Raw genomic sequence first — 26,259 nt, 5'->3', positions numbered from 1 at the left:
TGTACACATTCAGGGAGGGGAAAGGAGACAAGACAAGAACACGGGTGTGGAAACGACTGTGCTGTAAGCTGACAAGAGTGATATTGGCTACATTTAGTTGACTATTGGCAAATACTTAGGCAAAACCATTCACATGGTTTCCTTTACTGAAGACTTAAAAGAAAGATGTTATCATCATCATTCACATTTCACAAATGAGGGAAGGGAAAGTAAGAAGGTTGAGTCAACTTCCTGAAGCACACAGCTAATAATCTAAATTGGGGAACAGGGAATTGAACCCAGGCATTTTGAGGCCAGAGCACAGGCTCTTGGGAAGTCAGCTGCATTACCACCTGATGGTTAAGTGACATGCAGGGAGGGACAGGAACCAGAGGAGTAAATAGACAGTAAGCGTAGGACATCATGGCTTGAGGAAATAAAAGGATGCTTTTATGGAGCATCCGAGGAAATCTGCAGGGCGAGGTGAGACTTGCCAGAGGGATTAGCCAAGCAGAGAAGGCAGGTGGGTCAGTGCTCCCAGAGGGAGATCGAGGCTTTCAAACAGCACGAATTGCTCCTTGAGCTTTGAGCAATTCTGCATGCCTGCAACATATAGGGGCAGGGGAGCAGCTTCTGAGTTGATGCTGGAGCAGTGGGCAGGTTCAAAACCGTAAAGATCATCGAAACATTTAAATGTCCTCAACCTCCTTTCTGACTTTTATCATGGGGTCCACACAATCCCAAATACCAAAATTGTCGTCAGGGTAAAATAGCAAAGCAGCATCTTGTTCTTTATGTTTGGAGGCAGGTCGAGGGAAATCGATGAAAAGAACTCGCACAATAGTGTAGGAATGAGGCTGCATCATTCCTCGAGGACGTCATGCTTCTGTAAAGACAAAAACATCATGGAACAGCCAAGCTTCTCTCAAGTCTGAGAAGCCACCCAATGCCTGTCCTGACTCAGGCAGGGGCATTCCACAGTTATATAACTGCGCGTTAAATAAGCCAAATGCTGGGCTGTGTCCCTGAATCTGCTTTCTTGAGTTCAGAGGGTGGTACTTGGTTTTGGGGAGAAACTGTCTTTTCCTAAAGATTATGCTAATTTTAGCTCTGGGCCAGGGTATGTGAAGGACAGTGAGAAGCTAAAAGGTCAAGCAAGGAAATGTCAAGTTGGAAACGCCTTGGAAAGTTCTTGGAGGCATGTTCGCTCTTTATTGTAAGATAAGCCCATGGCTGTGTTCCCTTCCTTCTTCATTGTGCTTTTCAGTTTTGTCTTAGGGACATGCTTTTTTGAGACAGGCCAGCAAGCCTGGCTCTAACAGTGGCTTCCTCTGTGTGATACATCGGAACCCAGCAGCCAAGTCTTGGGGTACCAGGGAGCTCCAGGGGACCGTGTCCTGGGGTCCTTTGGTGAGTATCCCCTAGGTATCTTTAGAAAACCAGATTTAGCCTTCAAAATTGGGTTGAATCATCATTGTATTCATAGGCTTCAATTTTTAAAATATTTTTAATGACAAATTTTCACACACATACAGTCCATACGTGGTATACAATTAACGGCTCACAGTATCATCACGTAGTGTGTATTTGTCACCATGATCATTTATGGAACACTTGCATTACTCCAGAAAAAGAAAAAAGAAAAACTCATACATCCCATACTTACCCCTCCCTTCATTGACCACTAGCTCTTCAGTCTACCTTCATATACTTCAATTTTTAAAAAATAATAGGCTTTATTTTTAGGACAGTATTAAGTTTATAGAAAAATTGCACAAAAAGTAAAGAGAGTTCCCACATGCCACCCCCCACATACACACTGAAGTTTTCTACGACTAACATCTTATATTAGTGTGTACAATTGTTACAGTTGATAAAATGATAACACTGCACTATTAACTCAATTTTAGACTTTATATTATATGATATATATCCCATGGGTTTTGACAAATACTAGTGCCCTGTATCCGTCATTGCAGTAGCATGCAGAATAGTTTCACAGCCCTAAATCTGCCCTGTGCTTCAACTGATCACCTATTCTTACAACTTTTTTTTTCTGGCTATACACAAGAAAAATCTGTTCACTGTGGAAAATTTGGGGTATACTGAAAGATAAAAAGGAAGCCAGTAAAAATCACCAATGAGCCTATTATACTTTTTACGATTTGGGATAAACAAGTCAGTTATTTTTCTTTAATTATCAAATATATAAATATTCTTCTTTTAAAAAATGTTTTAAAAATTATATTCATTTTAAATTGTGATAAAATATACATAACCCAAATATTATTTTAACCTTTTTAAAATAGAAAATACTGTGACATACAGTACATTGACAATATTGTGTGGCATTCACCACTATCTATTTCCAGATTATTTTCATCGACCCAAACTGAATTTACCCCTAATAAGCAATAATGGTGATGGAGTGGACTTACCTTTTCAAAGTCAATCTGGGCTTATTGGGGACAAAGTAGGAAGAGGTCTGCTTTCCCTCAGTCTAGATTACTGTTTTTTTCCTCGAAGTTAAAGTGATGCCCCACATCATTAAAAAATGTAACAAAATATGTTTTTAAAGAAAGTATATGTAGGCATATATACACAGTTGTGTGCATGTAAATATATCACAAAAAGTACATCACAGAAAGCAAATCACATTGTGCACATAGTGTTTGTGTCCGTTTGAAAGGATTTGTGCCCCCCCAGAAAAGCCCTGCCTTAATCCTAATCCAATCCTGTGGAGCAGTGCTTCTCTTAAACCCTATTTGTCCCTCTATGTTGGAATGTTGATTAGATCATCTCCATGGAGATGTGACTCACCTAATTGTAGGTATTAACTTTTGAATAGAGGGAGATGTGACTCCACCCATTCCATGTGGGTCTTGATTACTTTACTGGAATCCTTTAAAAGAAGAAGCATTTTGGAGACAGTCCCCTTTTTAGAGCCATGATAGGGTCCACCAGTCAGCAACCTTTGGAGATGAAGGAGAATGCCCCTGGGGGAGCTTCATGAAGCAAGAGGCCTGGAGAGAAAGCTAGCAGATGTCACCACATTCGCCATGTGCCTTTCCAGTTGAAAGAGAAACCTTTCACTTCATCGGTCTCTCTTGAGCGAAGGTAACATCTTTCGGTGCCTTAATTTGTACATTTGCATAAACTTGCTTTAATTGGGACATTTTCATGGCCTTAGAACTGCAAACTTGCAACTTATTAAATTCTCCCTTTTAAAAAGCCATTCCATTTCTGGTATATTGGATTCCGGCAGCTAGCAAACTAGAACAGTGTCCATTTTCCATTTTTCTAAAAAGAGGTTTGTGTCTTTTATTAATTACTAATAAGGGTTCTTCAGATAGTAAAGAGGACTAATCCCTTGTTACATAGCTCACCAACATTTTCCCTATTTGGCATCAGCCTCTGATTGATCAATCCTTTTTTACTGTGCAAATGGTTTTACTTTTTACATAGTCAGATCCATCATATTTTCCTTTATGACAGATGCCATTGAGGTTGCCCTTAGAAAACTCTTTCCCCATCAAAGATTATGTAAGTATTCACCTGGCTTCTCTTATAGGATGCTTGTGTTTTTTGTTTTTTGTTTTTCTAAATCTAAATGAGTAATCCCTCTAGAATTGGTGAATTCACCCACAGCTGGTGAATGCTGTGAAGGAGGTATCTGGATTTATGTTTTTTCCAAATGGTGAGCCAATTACCTCAATATCATTTATTGGCAAATTCGCCCTTTCCCTGTTGAATTAAAATGTCATCTTTATTATGTAATGATTTGTATATGCTCGTGAATCTGCTTCTGCACTTTATATGCTCTTCCATTGTTCAGTCTGGATCAAAGTCACTCTATCTCATTATTTTAATGTATGATATAATTTTAAGCTGACAGAGAAAGACACTATTACTCATTTTCTTAGTTATTTCTATGGGTTTATTGTTCCAAATTAACACTAGAATCATGTTGGAAATTCCAAGTAAAATCCCCTTGGGACTTTACTGGATTTTCTTAGGAGTGTGTATAGTGCAGACTTTTAGGCATTTGGTTTGACTGGCTTATAAAAAATAGCAGAATAAATAGCATATGAAACTTATTTTCAATATGAGTTCAATTTTAAGTATATATATTTAATTGTGTATGTATATTATATATTTAGCAAATTTATTGAGCTCTTACAGTCATCTAAGCACAGAGCTAAGGGCTTCACCACCATGATCTAATTAAATTATTCTCAATCACAGAGGAGATACTCTCACCATTTTACAACTGGGAGAACTGAGGCTTAGAGAAGCTAAACAAACTCTACTTAAATTCACACAGTTATAATTGAAGCCAGAATTTGAACCAAGCTCATTTTGTCTCCAAAGTCCAGAGATTTCAGTAGTATTCTTATGTGCCTTCAGAAGGACCAAAAGGAGCAGCATGAAATATTCATGAGGTTTACCTTTGGCTGATGGGATTAAGAATGGTAGCATTTTCATGGAGAAGCAATCTGGTGTTTAAGGGTTTAAGCTTTAGACACTGAGCTGCACATTTAAATCCTGCCTCCCCTCTTTACTAGCTGTGTGTCTTTGGGCAAGTCACTTAACCTCTCTGAGCTTTGCTTCCTTCCGCTACTAAATAGAGATTTAAAAACTTATTTCATAGAACAGTTGCAAGAATTAAATGAGATGATCCACATAAGGAATTGTGTTAGTTGGATTCAGTTGTCAACTTGGCCAGGTGAGCACACCTAGTCTTGTTGCTGCGGACATAAGCCAACGGTACATGAACCTCATCTATTGCTAATTACATCAGCAGTCGGCTAGGAGGCGTGTCTGCTGCAATGAGTGACGTTTGACTTAATTGGCTTGTGCTTAAATGAGAGAACGCAATGTAGCACAGTTAAGTAGCTCGGCATTCCTCATCTCAGCACTTGCAGCTCAGCCCAGGCCTTTGGAGATGCAGAAAGAAGTCACCCCGGGGAAAGTTGTTGGAACCCAGGGCCTGGAGAGAAGACCAGCAGAGACCATCCTGTGCCTTCCACATAAGAAATAACCTCAGTGGAAACTTAGCTGCCTTTCCTCTGAAGAACCAACACAATAAATCCCCTTTTATTAAAAGCCAATCCGTCTCTGGTGTGTTGCATTCCGGCAACTAGCAAACTAGAACAGGAACCATAGTGTAATGGCAAATAAAAAGTTCATAAATAGCACCTAGTATATTTATATTTTTCAGTACTTCCCAAAATTTCCCAATGAGCATGTTTTACTCTTATTTAAGTAGAGGTTGAGGGTGGGGTGAGTTTGCTTTTTCTTAATCTCTAACTGTGAATGCATATAGGTTCAGTGCCAATATTGAATGACATTGAGCCATTTCCCAATTTCCCTGACAACTAATAACATGCATGTTTAACAATGCTAGCACAATTTGTATTTGTAGTTAAAGGCCCAAAAGACCAACAGTACATCTTTCCTTTTTTTTTTTTTGTGCAGTCACCAGGAATCAAACCTGGGTCTCCAGCATAGCAGGTGAGAATTGAGAATTCTGCCACTGAGCCACCATTGTACCACCATCCTTTCTTTTTAAATTTTTTTGGAGGGGCGCCAAACATAACAGAGCTGTATAGAAATAATTTCCACTCATCCTATGTTTTGAGAAGTTCAGTTACCCAAGTACTGTCTGGATATTGACCACCATTCCATGTCCTCTAGGATAGTGTTATTAGAGGGAATTCTTGGACTACCAACATTAGACTGCCCTGGTGAAAAGGCAGATTCTTAGGTCCCAGCTGTCACCTACTGAGTCAGAATACTGGAGAAGGCTCAAGAAGTTTTAAACAAACAAATAAACAAAAACCTGCCCCCTTGATGGCTCTTATGCACACTGACATTTGAGCATCACTTTACCAGAAATTAGTGACCAGAAATTAGTGAATGAAAGGGAAGGTTGGTTCTAAGTCCAGTTTTAACCCTAACTGGCTGTCAGTACTTGGGAAACCCTCTATAACTCAATCCATCAATTTCCGTAATCTCTCAGAGGAATCAGAAGTTTTCTGAAGTACCTTCCAGTAATATCATTCTTTCTACCCATCTAAAAATTTATGACACACAAGGGAGTCAGTAAAAGTTCAGTGGATAAGATGCAAATTGGACTACGTAAAAGGAAAGGGAGGGCTGGTTTGAGAGAGTTTGTGAGCGCTCTGGCTGGCAGTAAGCATAACTAACATTGGAGGGACAACACAACACTACCGCCAACCCAGGCCATCAGTTCCTTATTGTGAAACAGCTGAAGGTAAATTATGGGGAAAGATTACAAACAGCCTTCAATGTCAGGATGAAAACTTTGGGATTTGCATAAATGGTATTTGCAACCAGGAGTCCCTGATAGCTGTTGAGCAGAAGAACGATAGGATGGAAGTGAAATTTTGGATGTCAGGAAAAACAGAACGCTCAGAGCGGAAGGACAGGTCAAGAGGCTCCTGGAAAGTCTTGGACGAGCACGATGAAACCCTAATGTTTGTGGTCACGGAGTAGAAAGAGGTGCTTCAACAGGAGTTCCACACTCCAAGTTTCAGCTGTGACATGTGAAGAACTTGGAAGCTGTCACCCCCACCCTTTTAATAAGGAAAAACTGGACAAATTGGATATCAAGGCCTTAGATGCATCAGAGAACTGAGGTTTCAGAGCAAAGCATCACCCCATAATCTGGGGAGATGGGAGAGTCCAGCCAAGGTCTACTTACCTGGGAAAGAAACCACTGACGTCACAACTGGGCAGGAACACCTAGGTGATGAATTTGACAAAATGCTGGTGGCCAAGTCTAGACGAGACTGAGAATGAAACTCCCAGAGGATGGAGAATACAGAGTAAACACCCAGCTGGAGTTGTAAGTATTACGTGGCATGCTTTTTCAGTCTGACACTCATAGGACAAGGCTGTGTGGGGGAACACAGAAGCATAGGAAAGTAAATCAGAAAATCCTTCTGGTGTAGGTAGGGCAAACAAGGAGATAAGTGGGAGGAAGACTCTGGCAGGTGTCTTCATACTTAAAGCAAGAAGAGCATCCCAGATTCCAGCATCAGGTACTTTTGTTACTATAATATTGTTTATTTGGTGGTGGTGGGGGGAACAAATCAGAGCTATGACTTAATATAGCTAATAAAATCCTGCAAGTATGATGTGACAAAACTGGTACTTATGTTAAGATTCTCTGACTTCATCACAACATGGATTTCCTGCTATTCATCTGTTGTCATATCCATCAGTCAGTCTTCCCCAGTTCTAAGGTTCTCCAGCCAAGAAGCTGGGCCTTACACTAACTCCTGATCATGTGTGAGCAGCATATAATAATTTCTCTGAAGTTACTCATTTTTGAAACAGGAGTAGTAATAAAAATATCCACATTAGCAGTTGTTGGGAAGAAGACAAGATTCATTGGGCTAATCATATGTGAGAAGCACTATTCAAAATCTAAAACACTGGGCAGTGTGGCAGTGGCTCAGTGGCAGAATTCTCACCTGCCATGCCAGAGACCCAGGTTCGATTCCTGGTCTCTGGCATACCCATGCCAGAAAAAAAAAAATCTAAAAGCCTATCCACATATATAAGTAAAAGCTTTTGTGAAGATATGAATTTTGGAGGCATAAGGAATAGATGTCACAATTAAAGCAGTAAATATCAATGAACTTTCCAGAGGAGAATATTTAGAGTTGATAGAGAGGAAATGAAGAAGCAAGGAAGCCACTCACAGTTAGGGGTGGGAAAATCTGGATTGTGTATTATCATGAAATCCAAGGAAACGAAGTCTCAAGAAAATATGGGAAGTCAATATTGCTAAAGGGCCCAGAAAGTTCAATAAAAGCAAAGTAACTGGAAGTGCTGAGAAGCCCATTTGTGAGTGTATTAGACAAGGTTCTCCAAAGAAACAGAGCCAACCAAAGAAACATATATGCAAATATTATGAGATTTATTATAGGAACTGGCTCATGCAACTGTGTCTGAATTCCACAGGGCAGGCTGCAACTTGGAAACTTTAATGAAGGTTTCAACCAGGAGAAGCTAGTTGGCTGCAGGAGAGAGAAATTCTTCTTTCCTGACTGCCAAAAACATCAGTTCTCCCTCTAAAACCTTCAACTGACTGGATGAGACTTTGCTCATTGCAGAAGGCAATCACTTTTTATTTTTTTATTTTATTTATTTATTTATTTATTTATTTATTTATTTATTTTTGGCAATCACTTTTATTGATTGTAGATGTCAGCCATTCATACAATCAACTGGCTAGTGATTTAAATCCATGCAATGCCCTCACAGTAACAATCACACCTGTTCTTGTTTGACAAAACAACTGGACACCATAACCTGCCCAAGTTTGACATATGAATTTACCCATCCCGGCCATCATTTAAAAAACAAACATTTTTTTATTGTGAAATATAGCATATATACAAGAAAGCAATACATTTCAAAGTACAATTGTTTGTTTGTTTGTTTGTTGGGTGTATGGTCTGGGAATTGAACCCGGGTCTCCCACGTGGAAGTCAAAGTACATTCTAACAAATACTTATAGAACAATTTGATATGGGGTTACAGTTTCACAATTTCAAATCTTTCCTTCTAAGTGCTCCAAGACACTGGAGACTAAAAAGAAATATTGAGATTCTTTTGAATATCAATATTGATATATTGAAATATGTTGATTTAATGATTCAGTAGTCATATTCATTTGTTAAATCCGAATTTCTCTAACTCTTCTGTCTTCTTTGATCCTTCTCCCACTCTTTAAAGATATTTGGGCTATGCCCATTCGAACTTTTTCATGCTGAAAGGGGTGTCGACAATAAATGGGATAAGGGGATGGAGCTGATGGGTGTTCTTGGAGAGGCTGGCACCCCTGGGTTTCAGGGCCTATACTGCTTAGGAACCATCTGAAGGTTTTAGGTTTCTGAAAAGTAAATTTAGTGTGTGCAACTTTTGTAGGGCCTCATATAGAACCCTGGGTGTTCTTTAGAGTTAGCAGGTTTGATGTTGGTTGGATTTGGGCAAATCATAGCAATAAGCAATATTAATTGAAGCTTGTATAAGAGTAGCCTCCAAAATAGTCTATCAGTGCAATTTGAACTCTCAGTGACTGATACCATATTTTGTTACATTTCTTTTCTCCAGTTTGGTCAATACAGCATTGTCGATCCCACAATGCCAGAGCCAGGCTCATCTCTGGAAGTCTTTCCCACATTTCCAGGGAGACTCACATCCCTGGGCATCATGTCCCATGTAAGGAGGAAAATTCCAGCCATCTTGAAAGAATTATCAGGGATGTTGTTGGAATGGACCCCAGACTGTGGAGTCAAGTTGGCTTAAGGTAAGTGTAGCTGATGACATGGATGACAAAAAACTTGAAACAGGGACCATACACTATCCGCTTTTAAGTATCTAGGCAGTGAAAGGAAGACACAGTAGTAGGAAAGGGAAGCAACTGTTTTCTTTGTAGCTAATGAGATCTGTGCAGAAAAAAAGTCAAGATGTAAAAAGCAGATGGGCTTAACTTTGGAAGCAAAGCTCCCAGCTGTTAAGAATGGATGGTACCATGAACATGACTAGAGTTATTACACAGTTCTTAAACATTAGTCTGTCACCTCAAGACAGAGCTATGTTAAGATGGAGAGTGGGATAAAGTTACGGAGATGGTTTCTCTGATTAGATGAAATTTCAAGTCAGATTTCCTGCTGGTAAATATTTCAGGGGTAAGCTGTATGCCAGGTGTCTCAAATCCTAATCCCTACAGGGGCCAATAGCATGAGTGAACTCATGCAACATGCAATAATTTAAGCACCTTGTGTTTCCCCCAAGCAATGTGTCCTCTCACATTTTTCAGGAAGCATGCAGTCCTCTTAGTTTATTTTTCACTTTTTCAACTTCAGTAGAGACACAGTCATATAGAAGGGTTTCCCTATAATGAGAAAACCATGTTTATAAATGCAATGGACACCTGGCCTCAGAGTTGAGGAGATAGCTTGGAATAATATAGTCTGAGAAGAACCAGAGGGCATATGCTAGAGAGAACAGTCACTATTCTGTACCAACTGCTTGTCATGTGTCTAGGTTAGGAGCTATCAGATATCCTGATAATTTAAGAGAAACCAAAGCTCTGAATGTTGATGTGAAATATCCTGGTGGTTGTCTGTGGGATCAGTTGAAAAATGAAACAAGATTGGGTAGGCCATGAGGGCACCAGAACTGCCCAGGCACTGCCAAGCGGCATCTTCTGTCGTACACATCCAGTTCATTCTGTCACATACCTGGGAAGCAGGCAGCTTTTGATACTGGAGACTCAGAACTACATGTGGTTTCCTTTGGTCGTGCTGATTAAAGGTCAAGGGGGACAAAAGAATCCCTTAAAGCCAAATGAGCAGTTGGGATTAATGGTTTACCAGGGTGATTGATACTGTGAAAACAGAGCAAGAGGCTTAAACTAAATGGATTTTGTGGTACTTGAGCCATTTGTTTGATTTTGATAACAGGAGGCATTCTTGTGCTCTTTAAATTGGGTGGAGAAAGGGCTTTGCCTGCTATGACAAAACTACATGTATGGCAATCTGAGAGCGGTATTGGTGGGATAATACGGCAAAATGTTATGATGCTATGAAGCCATTATGGACATAGTTATTTAGAAATATGTATTTATTTTGGGAGTATCTCACTATATTGGCCACTGTTCTAGGTGATATTATCAAACTTGAAACATTATTTTAGACAGCATGATTCCGTGGCTTTCTTATTTTATTAATAATTTCATTAATAATTTTAATTTTTTAAAAAGAATCAATTATACTTAGAATTGTGTTGTTTTAGGTTTTGGAATAACGAATTATATAAGTAACATCTGTTAACATTACATGATGCCGGTTAGTAGAATGTCAGGAGATTTTTGTTTGTTTTGTGATAGCTAGCATGGGAACCAAGATATATGCCATCTGTGCTTAGAGTTCACAAAGAGGTTGCAAAATTCCAATTATAATACTGTTCTGGTTTGCTAAAGCTGCTGGAATGCAATATACCAGAAATGGATTGGCTTTTACAAAAGGGATTTATTAGGTTACAAATTTACAGTTCTAAGGCCATGAAAATGTCCGAATGAAGGCATCAAGGGGAAGGTACCTTCTCTCAGGAAAGGCTGCTGGCATCCAGGGTTCCTCTGTCACATGGGAAAGAACATGGTGACTTCTGCTAGTCCTTTTCTCCAAAATGTCTCTGAGCTTCTGTGCGTGCTTTTCTCCTGAGTTCTGGTTTAATGGCTTTCTCCAAAATGTCTCTGCCTTTGTCCTCTCATAAAGGACTCCAAGTGAAGGATTAAGACCCAGCTTAAATAGTCTGGGTTACATCTCCAGGGAAACAACCTGATCAAAAGTTCCCACCCAACAATAGTTCTGCACCCACAGGGTGCACAAATCCCTTCCCAGATTGCCCCCTCTTCAATTCTATCTTCCTTTTCTGGTGGAGACTGCTGGTTGTCTCCTAAGGTTCATGCCTTCCATGATGTTAGAATTTTAGCTAGACAGTGGCTATCAGAAAAAAGGTAAAATTTCCGGTCTTCATTGGAAGTGAGGTGTAACAAGTGACTCAATTTTTACCAGGATATAGAAGAAGGCAACTTTCAGGAATCTTTCTTTAGACCTGCTGGTCCATGAACTTTGCTTGCTTCCACCTCTTTGTTCCTTTATCTTACTGCATGCTGTGTGGAGATTGTCATCTTGGATGAAAAGAATGAAGGCTTCATTCTAGGGATGGCATTGTGTGATCTGGAAAAAATAATCTGAGCATATGTTGGAGCAGAGCTTTCATAGCCCTCTGGATTACATGCTCACAGCTGAATTCCATCCTGAGTAAAACTCCATCCCTACCTACCACCATAAAGTGATAAAATTAATGTGTGTGTTGGCATGAGGCAGCTTTTTCTTGAGTGGTCTCATCTCATCCTTTACTGTTCTAAACCATCCATGAGCAAACTCCTTGTACCCCATTTAAATCTCTAAAATGCTTAATTGACATACTGGATAAGGGAGAATTCTAGTCTCTGACCTTTTCATCAAAACTTTGCTCATAGTTCTTAGAACCAAAACTAATACTGCAACTGAAAATCTAGAAAGACTCCTTCCCTACCCCTAAAATGTTTTCATTTAAAAAATTGACTTATGTGTTTATTGCATCAAGTAAGCATAAATGCTAATTTTTCCCAAAACCACATGGATGTTTTTGCTGTCATTTCATTAAATTTGTATTTATTTGAAGAGTCTATCACTTTTCTACAATAAATCTTCTCCCAAGAAAATATTTCCATGAACTTATTCAAATTTTCTTTTTCATAACCCTAGAGCCCATATATTTCTCTTAAGTTAATCTGTGACTATTTTTATAAATTTTGTTGCCATTGAAATGCAAATTTATTATCTGAGATTTTGATTCTTAATGCATCATATATACTAAACAAACTTTTGAAGGAAAATAAGATTATTTGGCAAAATGCTATGATGCTATGAAGCCATTGCAAACATAGTTATTTAGAAAAATATATATTTATTTTGGGAGTATCTCACTATATTGGCCACTGTTCTATGTGACATTATCTAACTTGAAACTGATTATTTTAGGCAGCATGATTCCATGGCTGGAATCATGATTGTGATCAAACATATTATTGCTATTATTGTCAGATGTAAAAATTGCATTGTAAATGTCCTATTCATTTTGTATATGGCAACACTTAAAAATAGGAAAGTTTTATTTAATATGGAGATAAATCATACCCACAGGATTTTTACAAGCTTTATCCCATTTTGATTGTAGTTTACCTCTTTTACGATTACTGATCTGGAAACCTCAACATTTCCATTCCTCTATTTATGAAATCAGAAGATGTGTGTGATAAAACGAAAGCTTACAATTATTTAGTTTATTGCTCTCGTTTTATGCACTATGAAATGGGCCAAGAAAGATAATGTGGTTTGGCTGATATCACTTATTTATTTATTTTTACTGAGAACATCAAACAGGTACAAAAAGGGTCTATCCGTGAAAAGAGGTTTATTATCAGATAAACATGCTTTAGATCTTGGGCTGTCCGTGTACAAACTGAATCACCATGGCCTCTCTACCTCACAGTAACCTGATCTGTAAAACCATCAGACTTTTCATGGCTTTTATGAGGAATAATAAGCAAATTGTATTAAAGCCCCTAACCCTTGACTGGGCACAGGGCATAGAGTCTTAGTTTGCCAGGGCTGCTGGGACAGATACAACCCAATGGAGTTGGGTTCACAACAGGAATGTATTGGCTTTAAAGGGTCCTGTTAGAAAGGGGGTCACACCTACCTGGCCCTGGATTAGATAAAAAACAATGTCTTTATTGGGGTACATAATTCAACCCACCACATGTGGTATGTGCTACAAAGGTGCTCTTTCTCCTATCCACGTGAGGATAAGAGAGCTTTTACATTACATACAAAAGGGAATTCTCCACGAAGCAGAAAGCATTACATGATTCCCACAGCTGTGGGACAAAACTGACAAAATGAACTTTATTCAAAGAATCCCTTGGAATATGATAATGGGATTGTCCCAAATAGAGCAGAGACTTTTGATCTGGTCCCCCTGGGCTGATGGATGTGCTGGCATGGATGGGGAGATTCCTGCTGGATTGGGGGCTTGTTTATACCCATCGGGTGCCTTGGATGTAAACAGCTTTAATGACTTGGGGTTGGAGTCATTAAAATATTTAGCGCCCATGGATGAGAATGTTTGTCTCCCTGTTTCTTCAGACCGGTTGCTGGAGAGTATATAATTTACCTCTAACTTTTATGTGTAAGAACCAGCAGCCCATGATGTTTCCTTCCATGCCAGGTAACATTCCATGCATATCTCTTTCATAAATCTTAGGTCTCTCTGCAGGTTGAGGCCCTAGAAGAACACGAGAATCTCAGCATATGTTGCATGAAGAAGGTAATCGGGGAGGCAGGGACACAGACACATGCCAGGGCCGGAGAAGTACTTCGTCCAGCCAGCACTTAAATAATCAATCCCGACAATTACAGATGGAGCAGAGTTTACACTCAGGAAACGTCAGTCAGAGACTGTCTCTGTGTAATGTCAAGCAGGTTCATGCTGCTAACCCAGGAACCTCAGGTGTCACTTGTTAAAAGGCTGATTATGTTTATATCAGTTATTTGTCCACACGATAATTGTACTTCTTTCTAGGTTATAATCATCCTGAAGCAATCTTATTTCATTGGCTAAAAGGGACATGCTTCTTAAGTTCACATGTCAGTAAAACAATTCTCAAAATACCATTTAATTTTTTTTTTTTTGACATGAGGTCTAGAAATAATCACAAGGATTGTTTTGAAGGTGATTGGACTGAGGTTGGCCTGGATCCTGAAAAGGACGAAATAGACAAAAGCCATCCTCCTGAAATGCTGCCTTACTCTTAATAAGCTCAAATGATGTGCATTTCTAAAAATCCAAGGTAATATTTTTATTTATCTTCACATTACATATTACCTTTCTTATATAATATTGCTTCCTATTCCATTTAAGACTATTAAAGCTATGAAGTATGAATTCCTTTATCAAACTACCTTTTTATCTTAAAATAGCTTTATAGCTATATTCACTTCCATCCATGCATCCAAATATAACAAATATAAAAGTATTAGAAAAACCATAAAGGAAAAGGCTAATGTATAGCTGTGTAAAATACCATTTCAAAGTGTCCAAAACACCACAAGAAAACTTAAAAAGCAAAATATAAACTGGAACACAATCAAAGCTATTATCCTCAGTAAATATAGATCTATTAAGTTGCAATCAGTAAAAACCAATCTTTCCAAAAGACAAACAGACAAAGAATACAAACAGGAAATTTCCAAATCAAGAAGCAGACATGGCTAATAAATATACCAAGTATTGTTCAATTTCAATATTAATTGAATATGGATGCCGAGGCAAAAACAGATCAGACAATTACACATTAGAACAAAATTTTATTCCTCATTCATCAGATTGACAAAAATTAAAATATTTGACAATATGAATTGCTAGTAAAAATGTGGCAGGAGTATAAAGTGGTACAAATAACATGGGCAGCACTTTGACAGGAGGTTATAAAATAAAATGAGAAGATAGGATTTAACAAATGAATATGATTGCTGAATCATTAAATTGATATCTCTTTTAGTCTCCAGGATCTTAGAGCAACTAGAAATAAAAATCTAAATTTGTGGAATTGTAACCCATGTCAAATTTTGAAATCTGTTCTACCAGGAATTATGATGCTGTGCTTTGAAATGTATTGCTTTTTTTGTATATATGTTATTTTTTACAAAAAAGAAAAATAAGTCGATTGTGATGATAAAAAAAATATTTAAGCCCTCTAGCCTCCTATATTCTGGAGCAGCTGGAAGGAAAAATCTGAGAGGATCGTATGGTAGCTCATGACAAACTCTGGGATCTGCCCTGTAACTACTTGTTGAGGGGTCCTTTGGAAACTATTGCCTTTTTATTTCTTTGCTTTGTATATATGATATATTATGTAATAAAAAAAGTTATAAAAAAATGAAAAGGGCAGATATCTTATGACTCGGAGATTCTACTTTAAGTAACTATTCTCAAGGAAAGATTTGCCTACCAACACAGGGAGATATATACAAGGATGTTTGGTGTACCATATATGATAGAATATTTGTATGGCAGTTACAAGTTTCTCAATAAACATATGCACATGTGGAATATAATATAGCAATTAAAAGAAACTTAGAAATAATATATTTAATTTATTTTACATAAATAATGGAAAGATCCAAAAAGCATATTGCTGGGTAAAGAAGCAATTATAGAATATGGGCACCATATTTTACCATTTATATGAATTTAAAACACAGATACATCAAAAATATACTACTTAGGGCTCACTTGTTTCTTATAGCTATGAAGTGGCCCTCAGCTTCATCTATAGTGTTTTCTTTTATGAAAAAAAGAAGGAATGTTATGAAATATTAATAATCCTCATTTCTATGCAGGAAGATTACAGACATGGTTATTTATTGTTCTTTTTTATTTTAAGAAAGTGAAAGAAAACAATCTTACAAAAATCAAGAACAAATCGATATTAATAGATAACCTATAGAAGAGAAGTGTGAATGCAAAACCAATCAACATCACTATTAGCCAACAGAATACAAATTAAAGTCACAATTGGAGGATTTTTTTTTATTAATTAAAAAAAAGAAATTAACACAACATTTAGAAATCATTCCATTCTACATATGCAATCAGTAATTCTTAATATTATCACATAGATGTATGATCATCATTTCTTAGTACATTTGCATCGATTTAGGAAAAGATGCAAAACAACAGAAAAGATATAGAATGTTAATAGAGAAAAAATAAAAATAATAATATAATAAAAAAAAAATATATATATAAAAAAGGAAAAAGAAAATAAAACAAAAGACACAAACAAACAAACAAAAAAAAAACTGTAGCTCAGATGCAGCTTCATTCAGTGTTTTAACATAATTACATTACAATTAGGTATTTTGTGCTGTCCATTTTTGAGTTTTTGTATCTAGTCCTGTTGCACAGTCTGTAATTTGGAAGATTTTAAAATGGAATTTATTTTTTGGAGAAGTTTTAGTTTTGCAGAAAAATTGTGTGGAAAGTGCAGAATTCCCATATCTCCTTTCCCTTCCACCCCACAGTTTCCCCTATCATTAAAATCATGCAATAGCACGGTACATTTGTCATAATTATACCCATATTGATACATTGTTATTAAGTCCATAGTTTACATTAGGGTTCACTCTTTGTGTTGTACATTCTATGGGTTTTGACAAATGCACAATGTCATGTATCCACCATTACAAGATCCTTCAGAATAGTTTCACTGCCCTATCAATACCCCAGACTCCACCTATCCATCCCTCCTCTCCTCCCTCTGACCCCTGGCACCACTGATCTTCTCACTCTATCCTTTTGCCCTTTCCAGAATGTCATATAGTTGGAGTCATACAATATGGAGACATTTTAGACCAGCTCTTTTCCCTTAGCAATAAGGGAAAAATCTTTCTGTGGCTTGAGACCTCATTTTTTTCCATCGCTGAATAACACTCCATCATATGAGTATCCCACGGTTTGTTTATCTGTTTCCTATTGAAGGGCATCTTGGTTGCTTCCAATTTGGGGCAATTAAGGATAAAGCTGCTGTAAACATTCACATGCAGGCTTTTGTGTGGACATGCGTTTCCAACTCATTTGGGTAAATAAATAAAAGGAGCGTGATCGGTACAAAGTTTTGCTGAAGGATCTAATACCCAGTGGGGGCACTGCCAAAAGGAGCCTGTGGGTGACTGGGACAAGCCCGTGTGTTGAGTTGGCATCCTGCAACCTTTCCGAAGCCCACATGCATGCTCCAGGAATGTCCTCACCCATGGCCACCAGTGCCCAGAGACCAAGAGCCAATCACAGCGTGGGACTTTTGTCCCTCTCCTGGAATTCCCCATTTCCCCTGCCTTGACCCTGAACGAGCTGGAACTAGTAGATAAGCAAAGAGAAATGGGAGCATAGGATGCACCTTTCTCTGTGCTGGACCTAAGGATGACAGTCAGGCCAGATTGGGGGTGGGAGGAGAGGTGGCAGGAAAATCTTTGAAATACGCATGAGATTGAACTTGTAAACTTGGCAATGCTACTTTTTTATACCTGAAAGTATGACTGATCAGTTTCAATAAACATATACTTGAATATGACAGATGTAAGATGATGACATAAGGCAGACCTGGGGACTTGTTTCCCTATAGTGGAAGGCAGTGATAGAAGTAAAATGTGCTTTTATCAATTCTAACACATGTACCACACTGAAGCAATATGTTAGTAATGGACAGTATAAGCAAACCCTGTATTTTATGCATGAGTTTTCTGTAATCCACACTTTCTCTAATTAAAAAAAAAAATTAAAACAAAAGCAAAAAAATGTATCACCCACCTAGATAAACCAAAGATAAGATACTTGAGAGGTGAGGAATATTTTCTAGAGTAACCAACTTCCTGGTTTACCCAGACCACCCCTATTTGCTTGTTCCAGAGTCATTATTTAGTGTACCCTTTTATTCTCAGAAACGTTTGGTCTTGGATGATGAGAAAATCCGTGAAAATTAAGTTGTTTATTTAAGCGCAATCATCTAAAAAGTGGCAGCTCTGGAATTCAAATCACATCTGTCTGGCTCTAACCTGTATGTTCTTTTCACTGCTATTGAATATTATTAATCTGGACTAATAGGAAGTAATTTAGCCCAAATGAGTCAGTTTTTGAAAAACGACTAGAGTTGAAGGAAAAATGAATTATTACTATTACTTCATACTTAAGCTAACAAGCATTGGCATGTAGAAATCTTTGGGGATTGGTCCTAATGAGTAAATAAATCAAATGTGTATATAATATAAGTACCTGGCTGTAAAGACATTAAAATATGTATTTTCTTAAATGTATCAAGCACCTAGGGTTTACATATTTAATTGCCTCCTCTTTCTCCATGACTGAAACAAACGTAAGACTCTTTGAAAGGTCATGAATTTCAAATCAGTGGAGTTCTGATTAGATAGCTTCATATGTATTAACAAAACCAATGAAATGGGATTATATTCATAGCAATCTTAAAAAACATCAAGGAATAATTTTTACAGTATAAAACAATCAATCTATAAATATTATCTATCACCTCCTTTTAAATATGAGATCACAAAATTGTGGTCCTTTTCAAAGAGGGGGAAACTTTAGTGTTAGTTGCAAAGAATTCATCTTAGGGACACATTTTGCAATATTAGAAATGCTGTAAAACCATGTACACCTCATTGTGTGAGCTGCAGTTACGCCTGAATGTATGTGAATGTTTGCTGACATATTTAATCTCAGAATTTATCTGTGAAAACAACCATTAATTTCTTTTAGATTAAAGGGAATATTCCCAAGCTAAGAAGGACTTTTTCCATTTAGGTCTCTAAAAACTGTATCTTAGTTGGAAATTACCAAGAGATCCCATGAGATGAATCAATAGAGAAAAGAGAAGCCTTGCTTTTCCCTCTCTCCTTATCAGCTGTGTGACCTTGGACAAATGTTTTCACCTCTCTGAATCTCAGTTTCCTTTCCTGTCTTGTTGAAATGATACTTACCTATCTCACAGTTTTTAATTAGGTTCAAAACTCAAAATGAGCTAATATTTGTATAACATACCATTGAAAAAGGTTTATCGTATAGTCCTCATTTGTCAAGGACTTTACGAATTCAAGGTTATTATTACCATTGGGATAAACTTCCTCCAACAAAGAATAGCCTTAAGCAGCAAAGAAATGTGTCCTAGTGAGTCTCAGATGCAAAAAAAGTGGGGCAAAAAAGGGAGCGGGGGTAGGGGACAGGCAAAGGAGCGGTGGAAGGGAGAATTAAAAGCCGCCGAGGAATGAATCACCTCTTTGCTTTTCAAAATGTGCACGTATTGGGGCGGACCAATCCGCGGGATACCTCACGGTCTGACAAGTTCAACCGCAGTTGCCAGTCTCGACAGAGCTGCTCATCAAACCCCTTTGAGCCTCGGGAGGGAACTCCTGCCTTGGCCCAGACGAACGGGGCTCTGCAACTGATCTTCCCCCAACCCTGTAATGAAGTTTGACACTTGGCAGAAGCGGGGAGCAGAGGCACATGCTCTAATGAGCTCTCATTCCTAAGAGACTTTGGTATCCCGGGAACATACCTCCAGTTATCTGCTGCGGCTCTCCGGACAGCCGAGGCAGGCTGCAGTTAGCGACAAGTCGAGATGCCATGCCAGGCGACGTCTGGCTGGAGAGACTGGATGTCTGCGCTCATTGCCAGATTTCACTGGGGAGATGAGGGGTGGGACAGGGAACCTTCAATACAAAGACCAGGGGTCCTCCCCAGACCGAGCGCTCTAAATGTCTAAAGAGGAAGCGTTGACTGGGCAGGAGGCAAAGCAAACCTGGGTATGGGGCACCGAGTTGCATAAAATACCCAGGCTTCTGGGTCACATCCTAAATGACATGTTATTTGCTCAAATGAAAGAGCATTCACTCACCCCAAGAGTCTCAGCCAGTGGCCGCCTGTGTGGCTTTTGCCCTGAAGCTTAACTAGCTAGATTGGCTTGTGAATTTATTCATTCAATAGTTGAGGATTAATTGCTTCTGTTGCCAGTACTTTTCTACCCACCTGTGAGAGCTTCTGCCACCTTCAAGGTGGAAAGATTCTTCCCCTGTGGAGTCGGCCTTCTATTAGGGGAAGACAGATGACAAAGAATTAGTTAAATGAGACCATTCGAGTGTGTGAAAACAAGAGATGTGAGAGGAGAAGGGGTCTAGGTTTGGGGAAGACAGCTTTAGAAAGAGTGGTCATTTTGGAGGCTGTGACATTTGAGTTGAGATGTGCTGGTTGAGCAGGGTGCAGCCACGGGGAGGGCTAAGGAAAGAGCATTCCAGGCAGAGGGATGCCCGTGAGAGGTTGAGAGGCTGTGTATATGAAGGATTGGGTGGGGAGGTGCTTTATAAACCACCAGGTACTCAAGAGTAATGTTTTATTAGCAGCACAGTCATTATTTTAATGACCCTTGTCCAGGACCCTTCTAACCATGTTTTCTATAGAAGGAATTTCCCTGGATCTGTGTGGATTAATTGTCAGACTCAAAGCAAAGAGACTTCTTTGCTTATCATGCTGTAGTGCAATTAAGGATTGACTTGTCCCTCTTTCCTTCTCGCAGAGTTGCTTGAAGGCATGTACTCCTTCTTTTGTTGTGGTGCCACTAGAACCTGGTAGAGCCATTTAGCATACAGCAGGCACCTTATAAATATCTGCCAAATGTGTGTATCAAAGCGGCTGGGTCTGTGGTGGTTTAGAGAAGGGGCTGCTTTCATAGTGGCTGAATTACTTATTTCAAAGCTACAGGGAGGGGTCTTCAAGAGAATCTGTCACTACATGTATATCCATTGCCACAAGTCTCAGAGTTATTCCACCTGTTCCTGAAGGCATGGAATTCATGAAGTAAGGATACTTTGTAAGTTACTTGTTTTTCCAATCAGGAGAAAGGATGCATTTCTTCATCTAGGAGGAATTCAGTCATAACTACTTATAATACAAGGTGTAATAAAATAAAGGCTAAATTGAAGGAACAGGAAGAATGGAAAAAGAAATGCTGAAAAGGTGTCAGAGAAAAGAATAAAAATTGTAGCCCTTTGATAAGAATATTCTTTTTACAATGACCAATCAGTGATAGCTCAGGTTTGTGAATGAGATTCTCAAAAACAATTCAGAAATGTGGGTTGCATCTAGGTTCAGATTTCACGTGGCAGTTATCTTATTGCATTTGAACTGCAAATTGGTTATTAAAAACACATTTCTTTAGCTTTGACTACCATGTAATAGGCAGGTAACAATTACATTGTTGCTTATTGGAAACACATTTCTTTCTTCTCAACAGTGTGATCATGTGTATATATATCACAGAAATCTTGAAACTCTATCAATTTGTGCCAAAAATACATCTCTTTTCTTTTGAATTCACCAGGTTCAAGATATTGTCTCAAAGGAGTACTATTTAATCTCCTAAAAGTATCTCTGTAGGAAAGGATGACTGCTTCAAGCAAAAGTTTGGCAGTTTGTTTAATCACTCAGAATAATAACTGGAAACAAGAACACTCTGCATATTAAAAGCAGATTTGTTCAAAGCGTGATGACCACTTTGTGTCTAGACCAAACTACCGCAGGCTCAAATGTTCTGGACAAAAATTGAAGCAGCGAAACCTTTTTTCAGGGGCAAATGAATCATTCTGTGGGTTGGGTGCATTTTCCTACCCAATGGATTTATTGTAGCAAACTCCTAATTTCATGGGTTTGAACCGAGTTCTGTATTCTGGGCTATAGCTTAGACTGGAGTTAAATGATTAAAGAAGAAAAAGTAATGGAATTTAAAGAGATGAAAGGAACTAAAACACCACCTCATCCAACATACTCATCTACACACATGAGAAAACTGGGGCAACTAGTTGTTGCAGAGCCATTTTCAGATTCTGGCTCATTTACCAATTTTGGGAAATGTAATGGATATGCAAACTCTAAGCAGAGTTCTGCATTAAATTTTTTTTTCAATAAGTGAAAAGATGCTTTAAGTTTTCTGAAACTAGGTGGAATGTAAACGACTTTCACTATTCTTTAGTTAGTCATTTCCTGCTTCATTTTGGTTAAGGATAGTGAAGTGGATTGAATTAAAGGCTCCAACAAGGACAAATTCTTAATCTCCATCTGCACCCTGTGGGTGTGAACCCATTTGAAAACAGGACCCTTTGAAGATTTGTATCAGTTAAGTGGTGGGTTCATTTGTGGATAGGATCTTCCAGGATCCCATTTAGGTATGAAAGAACTGAACGAGAGTGGCCTTAACCACATGACTGGAGGCCGTATTAAGAGAAGAAATCCAGGGGTGCAAGGGCAGTTCAGTGCTAGAATTCTCACTTGCCATGCAGGAAACCCAGGTTCGATTCCCAACCTATGCATCCCCCCCTCCAAAAAAAAATTCAACAAATGGTGCTGAAATAATGGGATAATCACATGGAAGAAGAATGAAATGTGTCCCACACACACACACACACCATGCAGCAAAACAAATTTTTAAAAGAGAGAGTGAGAGGGAGGAACTCCAGAGGCAGCCAGAGAACCCAGAAGCTGGAAGTCAGTGGAAACCAGAAGAGCAGACACAAGGCGAGAAAGTGCCCTGTGATGGAGGCAGAGATGGAAGCCAAGGAATCCCAAGGATTGTGGCAAGACTGCCCCAGAATGCTGCAGACTTCGGGGAGAAAGCATGGGCTTGCCGACAGCTTGATTTTGAACTTCTAGTTTCCCAAGCTGTGAGACCATACATTCCTGTTAAGACAACCATGTGTGGCATTTGTCATAGCAGCCCTGGTTAACTGACAGACCCAGTAAGAAAGAATATTATTCATATGGAGCTTGTGCAGAGGCGGCTAAGACCCAGTTTGCTAGTGAGAAAAATATTGAAATATTTCTCTATAGATTGGTAATTAGATGCTTCCCTGAGTGCGTGGAGGGCTCCATTATCACTCTTGCAGTCAGCGGCCACTCCTTCCCCAGATTTCCCCACCATGCATCGTCTAAAAGCTTAGCAGTGGGACATTCCTTTGGAGCAGTGTCTTTCTGTTCCAACTGGTCACTGCCTGTCGCTTACAGACTTTCACATTTTTGGATGTCTCATCTGCATATGGCAATAGACTTTGCTAAAGACTAATACAGTTCTAATATTGGAAGAAATTTTATCTAAGAGAAGCATCATTAATAAAATGGACATAAACACTAAATATGACATTTCCACAACTCTGTTCCTTTTATAATAATACCAATATGTACTGAGTGCTTACTCTGTTTCATTAGCAGACAACTAATGAAAAAGACTGTAACAAGTCTTTTTCAGTTCTCTTAAGGTTCATTAACTTATTTCATCTTCATTACAGTCCTGTGTTGGTAGGACCTAATATTTTACAGATGGAAAAGCAGAAAGGTGAAATAATTGGCACTAAAACACACAGCTAGTAAGCGGTGGAGCTAAGATTTCAGCCAAAGCATCTTGATTCCAGAGCATGAACTTTTAATCTCCAGAATGAAATTCTCTTTGGGATGGCATACAGATTTTGATTATATATTTATTTTTGTTAGTTCTTTCTAGACAATAATCAATCAGAATGCCTGAGACTGTAGCATAGAGAAGATTCAACTAAATTATTACTGCTTAACTCACGATTTAAATATTGAGGGGGTAGGTACCCTTGCTTGACTGGCATTGCACTTTTCTAAAAAGACTAATTTGTCCTACTGTGATTCAGTTGAATTAGTGAATTTCTTAGATCAGTAATTAAAGTGTTGTTTTGAAATCAGAAGTGAGTCATGCACAAAAGGTTATTTATTATATAATTCCATTTATATGGAATGTCCAGTGTCCAGAATAGGCAAATCCATGGAGACAGAGAGTAGATTGGTTGCAAGGCACTGGAAGGAGAAGGGTGGAATTGGGGAGTTAATGCTAATGAGTACAAGGGTATTTTGGGGGGCTGATGGAAACATCCTGAAATTAGGTCACGGTGATAGTTGCACAACTCTGTGAAGACACTAAAAGCTATTAAACTGTACACTTTGAAATGGTGAATTTTATGGTCCTTGAATTATATATCAATTAACAAATAATAATTTTTTAAAAGTGAGTCAAGGTTCACCATCAACTGGCTATCACCAACGAAGCCAGTTTGATCAGAGGGGACATTTAGACTTTTAGTTCTGTGAGGATGAATTCTATCCAGAAAGAAAAAGAAAACATAAAACAGATGGGGGCTACCGGTTAATCTTTTGGTCCGCTGGATGGAAAGAAAAGTCTAGAAGACGTACGCTTTGATTAAATGCAATAAACAATTACTGGGTAAGTGCCATATGCAAGGCACCCTGCTAGGCAGTGCTGCCTGAAAATTTAAAAAAAAAAAAAAGAAAGATGGTTCTAATATAGACGCTACTAAGTGAGAGGAAAGAATCAGCTCCTGGTAAGGTTCGGAAGTTGCTACTGGGGAATTGTTGTCAGGGATGTGCCAAAGGAAACTTCTCAGTGCCAGGAGTTCAGTGAGATGGGGAAGCCCACACTCCAACCCTCAATCATCCATACCCAGATACCAGATTTCACTAGAATATCTAGAAAAGATTTTTCTCCCATTGCTTCACTGATGCTCACTGGCATCATGACGCTGATAAATGATTCAGGATGACGCAGTATTGACATGAAGAGGCAACCCAACGCCCATTTACCTACCCTGGGTACTTCCTCCCAAGTCTCAACGAACCCATAAAACATGACCACTGATCCAGAGGTGCCTTGGTGGATATGGAATTAGAAGGAAAAGGAGAGAACAATCTGGAACGATAGGTCCTTCTGGCTAGGCTGTGGTGAGGTATCCTCTCTACCCACACCAAAGAATGTCTCTTTAGTGATGGAGAGGCTCAAAATGGCGCCACCTGCTCTCCCTTTCCTGCCTCGTGGTAACATCTCAAACAGACTTCAAACCCTTCTCCTGGTCATCTTCAGACTCAAGACATTCTCATATCAGCTAAAATATGCTTTCAGAAATTTTCTAGATGGAAATTTGTTCCATCTAGACATGGTAAAAACTTTGATTTCAGACCTAATTCAGTGGCCTATTAGTTCTAGACTGGTCTAGACCAGACCTGACTTGGGCATTAACTAGTAGAGAGGGAAAACTGTATTTTCTCTTCATTTCCCTATGCCCTTTTTCTTTCTTTCTTTCTTTTTTCTTTTTTTTTTTTTTTTGCATGGACAGGTACCGGGAATCGAACCCGGGTCTCTGGCATGGCAGGCAAGAACTCTGCCACTGAGCCACCATGGCCCTCCCTATGCCTTTTTTAAATGCAATTTTATTGAGATATATTCATATACCACATAATCATCCAAAGTATACAATCATTGGCTCATAGTAGCATCCTATAGCTATTCATTCATCACCACAATCAAATTCTTAGAGATTTATTTATTGTAAAATATACACAAAGCAAAGACAGAAAAAAGAAGTAATTTTCAAAGCACACTTCAACAAGTAGTTACAGAACAGATCACAGAGTTTGTCATGGGCTACCATTCCATCATCTCAGGTTTTTCCTTCTAGCTGCTCCAAAAACACTGGAGGCTAGAAGTCTTAGTAATATTGTGATTCAGTAGCCTTGCTTGTTTGTTAAATGCCATTTCCTCTGTTATACCTACTCCTACTCCTTCGATCCTTCTCCCAGACTGTGAGGATCTTTGGGCAATGCTTCTTCTGACTTTTTCATGCTGAGAAGGGGTGTCCACACTAAAAGATAGGGGGATGTAATTAATTAATAATCTGGAAGAGGCTGGTCCTTCTGAGTTTCAGGATTTATCTAACTTAGGAACCCTCTGGGAATCATATGTTCCAGGAAGGCAAACCTACTGCATGACCGCCCCTTTGGATCCTCAAGGGGCACCACCGATGCTTTTTAATTACCAGCTCACCATAGTCTGAGATGTATCCTGATATTACATTAAGCTATACAGAATTCCAAGTCCTCATTTCGGTTCTGGACTCCAGGAGTTTGGATTGTTTAAATGAGCTATTCAGAGAGGTTGATTTAGATTATGTGTTACAGAGAATTTAGGCTCTAGACTTA

The 26,259-nt window shown here is 38.7% G+C and overlaps 1 long non-coding RNA gene across 1 annotated transcript in view; it reads right to left on the bottom strand.

Moving 5' to 3' along the window:
- Positions 1-2,762, bottom strand: part of LOC143686098 (uncharacterized) — a 43,536-nt gene extending 40,774 nt beyond the window's left edge. Inside the window, exon 1 of the long non-coding RNA XR_013176897.1 lies at positions 2,418-2,762. This is a non-coding gene — a long non-coding RNA (uncharacterized LOC143686098). The remainder of the gene's footprint in view (positions 1-2,417) is intronic.
- Between the last annotated feature and the right edge of the window lie 23,497 nt (positions 2,763-26,259).

This window comes from Tamandua tetradactyla, chromosome 6, assembly GCF_023851605.1.
Source record: "Tamandua tetradactyla isolate mTamTet1 chromosome 6, mTamTet1.pri, whole genome shotgun sequence".
NCBI lineage: Eukaryota > Metazoa > Chordata > Mammalia > Pilosa > Myrmecophagidae > Tamandua > Tamandua tetradactyla.
The sequence above is the reverse complement of the archived record's forward strand: the minus strand, read 5'-3'. Positions and strand labels throughout refer to the sequence as shown.